The sequence below is a fragment of the Pteropus medius genome, unplaced genomic scaffold (assembly GCF_902729225.1).
Source record: "Pteropus medius unplaced genomic scaffold, Ma_sr-lr_union100, whole genome shotgun sequence".
NCBI classification, from domain to species: Eukaryota; Metazoa; Chordata; class Mammalia; order Chiroptera; family Pteropodidae; genus Pteropus; species Pteropus medius.
Window position 1 is genome coordinate 150334 of NW_024350924.1, and position 4421 is coordinate 154754.

Sequence of the window (4421 nt, forward strand, 5' to 3'; positions counted from 1 at the left end):
AGTTCTATAAATCTGTGACCACTAAACATAGAAAGGGATAAATTGATATTAATATTTGTTGATGGATTATAAATATCAGAGGTCAGATAAAAGGGAATTTTTGGCAGATAATGATCTATTCTATTTTTATTTATTTATTTTTTTTACTGTGCTTAAATCTTAGTATACAGATGTTTTGGATTTTAAAAGTTATCCAAATTTTAAAAACTTATTTTGTGATGTTCATTTAATTGAAAAATATTCCAAAATTGGTCAATCAAATGAAATTGAAAAATATCCAACCCATTAAATTAAGGGCATTTATAAAAATATTGACTGATCGTATCCCTTTTATTATAATGCCAGTTAAGCATAATTAATTATGTTGATGTTCTGTGTCAGTTATAATTATTAGGAAGCATTAGTGTTAGATGAGTAGAAAATTTCCAAGTTAACTTAAAACTTGGAAATTATTCTAAGTTATCTGTTACTCTAAGACTTAGGACTATGTCATATTGACTTTATGGAAATGCATAGATCAAGAGTAACATCTTAAGGCATACCTCATTTTATTGCATCTTTGTTTATTGTGTTTCACAGATACTGCATTTTTTTTAAATAAATTAAAGTCTTGTGGCAACTCTACCCAGAGCAAGCAAATTTGTCAACACCATTTTTCCAGTAGTATTTGCTCACTTTTTATCTCTGTGTCATATTTTGGTAATTCTTGCAATATTTCAAACTTTTAAATATTTATCATATTTTTTATGGTGATCTGTGATCAGTAATATTTGATGTTAACATTATAATGGTTTTGGGGTGTCACAAACCATGTCCATATATGACAGCAAAATTAATTCATAAATGTCGTTTGTATGTTCTGACTGTTTCACCAACAAGTCGTTCCTCAGTCTCTCTCTGTCACCTCAGGCCTTCCTATTCCCTGAAACACACAGTATTGAAATTAGGTCAGTTAACAACCATACAGTGGTCTCAAAGTGTTCGAGCGAAGGGAAGAGTTGCATGTCTCTCACTTTAAATCAATAGCCAGAAATGATTGAGCTTAGTGAAAAAGTCATGTTGAAAACTGAGATAGGCCAAAAGCTAGGTCTCTTGTGCCAAACAGTTAGTTAAATTGTAAATTCAAAGGAAAAGTTCTTAAGAAAATTAAAAGTGCTACTCCAGTGAACACATGAATGTAAGAAAGCGAAACAATCTTATTGCTGATATGGAAAAAGTTTTAGTCGTCTGGATAGAAGATCAAATCAGCCACAACATTCACTTAAGCCAAAGCCTAGTCCAGAGCAAGACCCTACCTCTCTTCTATTCTATAAAGGCTGAGAGGTGAAGAAGCTGCAGAAAGAAAGTTTGAAGCTAGCAGAGTGATTCATGAGGTTTAAGGAAAGAAGCCATCTCCATAACAAAAGTGCAAGGTGAGGCAGCAAGTGCTGATGTAGAAGCTGCAGCAAGTTCTCCAGAAGGTCTCACAGAGATAATTAATGAAGAAAGCTACTTTAAAAAACAGATTTTAAATGTAAATGAAACAGCCTTGTATTGGAAGAAGATGCTATCTAGGACTTTCATAGCTAGAGAGGAGAAGTCAGTGACTCTATTCAGAATCTCAAAGGATAGGCTGACTCTCTTATTAGAGCCTAATGCAGCTGGTGACCTTAAATTGAAGCCAGTGCTTATTGATCATTCTGAAAATTCTTAAAAATTATGTTAAATCCACTCCGCCTGTGCTCTTTAAATGGAACAACAAAGCCAGTATGACAGAACATCTCTTCACAACAGGTTTGACTGAAGAGTTTAAACCTACTGTTGAGATATGCTCAGAAGAAAAGGTTTCTTTCAAAATACTTCTCTTTGACAATGCACCCAAAAGCTCTGATAGAGATGTCCAATGAGATTAATATTTTCATGCCTGCTAACACAACATCCATTCTGTAGCCCATGAATCAAGGAGTAATTATGATTTTCAAGTTTTATTATTTAAGGAATACATTTAGTAAGGCTGTAGTTGCCATATAGGTAGTGAGTCCTCTGATGGATCTAGGCAAAGTAAATTGAAAACCTTCTGGAAAGGATTTGCCATTCTATATATCATTACGAGCATTTGTGATTGAAAGGAGATGTCAAATATTAACATTGATAGGAGTTGGGGCGAAATCGATTCCAGCCCTTGTGGGCAGCTTTGAGGGGTTTAGCAAAGGAAATACCTACAAATGTGGTGGGAACGGCAAGAGAACTAGAAATGGAGCCTAAAAATGTGACTGAATTGCTGTCATATCATGTTAAAACTTTAATGGATAAGAAGTTGTTTCTTAAAGATGAGCAAAGAAAGTGGTTTCTTGAGATGGAATCTACTCCTGTTGAAGATGCTATGAAGATTGTTGAAATGACAACAAAGGATTTAGAATGTGATGTAAACTTAGCTGATAAAACAATAAGAGAGTTTGAGAGGACTGACTCTGATTTGAAAGAAGTTCTGTGGGTAAAATGCTATCAAACAACAACGTATGCTACAGGAAATCATTTATAAAAGGAAGAGTCAGTTGCTGTGGCAGATTTCATTGTCTGTTTTAAGATACTGCCACAGCCATTCCAGCCTTCAGCACCCACCACCCCTATCAGTCAGCAGCCATCGACATCAAGGTAAGACCCTCCACCAGCAAAAAGATTCTGACTCGCTGAAGGTGCAGATGATGGTTAGCATTTTTCAGCAATAAAATATTTTAAATTAAGGTTTGTACATTGTTTTTCAGACATAATGCCATTGTACACTTAATAGACTACAATACAGTGTAAACACAACTTTTATATGCACCAAAGAACCAAAAAAATAAATGCTTTATTGTGATATTTGCTTTATTGCAGTGGTCTGGAATCAACTCTGCATTACCTGTGAGATATACCTGTTTATCTACCTGCTCATTAAACACCTGTTTATCTACCTGCTCATTAAACACTACTGCAACATACAGTTGCTAGCCATTGTGTTGCCACTGCAAAGGTTTTATACTAAACTCTATCATCATTGTGGAAAAACAAACACATTCAATGGTAATATTTTAATGAAATGTTCCTCTTGTGTACATTCTTTAAAATAAATGTTCTGCAAAATGTTTTTGTCTATTCAGTTTAAACTTATTTAGTGTTTATTATCGTAAGGTGTACAGTGAGTACATATAAGGCCATTTTTATATTTAGTATAAACTACAGTGACTTTCATTTCTTCTTAAAATATCATGCAATTTTGTTTGGATTTCCCTAAAGGGCTGCTCTATATGTATCTGCAAAAATTGTTTGTTTTCTATAGTTACCACATAGTATCCACAGTATGGACTATTAAGGGGGAAAATATGTGTTTGTATGTGTGTCTATATGTGTGTGTATGTCTTTATGTGTATGTGACATTTGTAAATAATACAATAAGATGACTTAATTTACTACCAGTGGAGCATTATTTAACAGACTCACTGAGCTGTTATTAATTATGTAGGAAAATACACTTGTGTTTATTTTGCTGTTTAGTATGTAATTAGCACCCAGACATTATGTAGTGACATATTAACTTGTGGATTTCTGCCTAGTAGAGTAAATGATTTCAATGCTATATTTTTAATACTCTGTAGGATTTGAACTAGTTTTTTTTTAAAATCTATTAACATATTTAATTTAGCATTCCTTTGACTGGGTAATTATATAAATCCCCATTTCTTTAATTATTTTTTGAACCAGCTTTATCATCTTACTAGTTCTTTAACTGATTAATGTTTCAAATATTTTTGACAAATTTCTTTGATATTTGTATGAGGGTCATGTCTTTAAATTTTGAAAATTGTATTTTATAGTTGACGTTACATATGGTAATTCCACCATTTTGGTAAGCAGGAAATCTGTGTCATAAAAATTTTATTTTGATTCTCATTTTCACTAGATCTTGATTAAAGGCAGTGTATGATGGCCCTCCTTTAGATGTCTTTTAGGGGTCAACTCAGTCATTATCACAGAGTGTTTAATGAAGTTTAAAAATTAAGTGAATTTCCTCTAGTAATTTAATACATTTGATCCTTTATAAGGCACTTTAGAATTCTATGCTTTAGAATTCTATTTTTGAGAAACGTTCAGGAAAACACGAATTGTGCTATATCTCTACAGCTTCAAAACAGGCATTTATACAAGCTATCAAAAGCTTAAAAGAGCTTATCTGTCTTCCTGGAAACAATCTTTTCAAAATACATAGTTTTGTGTTACATGTATGAGAGATGGAATAGAAACGAATTGGCTCAGTGTAGAGAAAATAATATTCCCATAGAACGCTGACTACCTAAATGTGATCATGCGTTAATCTGTCTGTGATTATGCTGAAAATATTGACAAGTAGTCTCCTCCAGCAGATGTGTTTCCTATCCCAGTGGCTCATTTGCAGACTAAACTGA

At 33.1% G+C, this 4421-nt stretch overlaps 1 pseudogene; it reads left to right on the forward strand.

The window, feature by feature from the left end:
- The first annotated feature begins 843 nt into the window (after window positions 1-843).
- On the forward strand, window positions 844-2692 carry LOC120584932 (tigger transposable element-derived protein 1-like; annotated as a pseudogene).
- Window positions 2693-4421: the final 1729 nt, after the last annotated feature.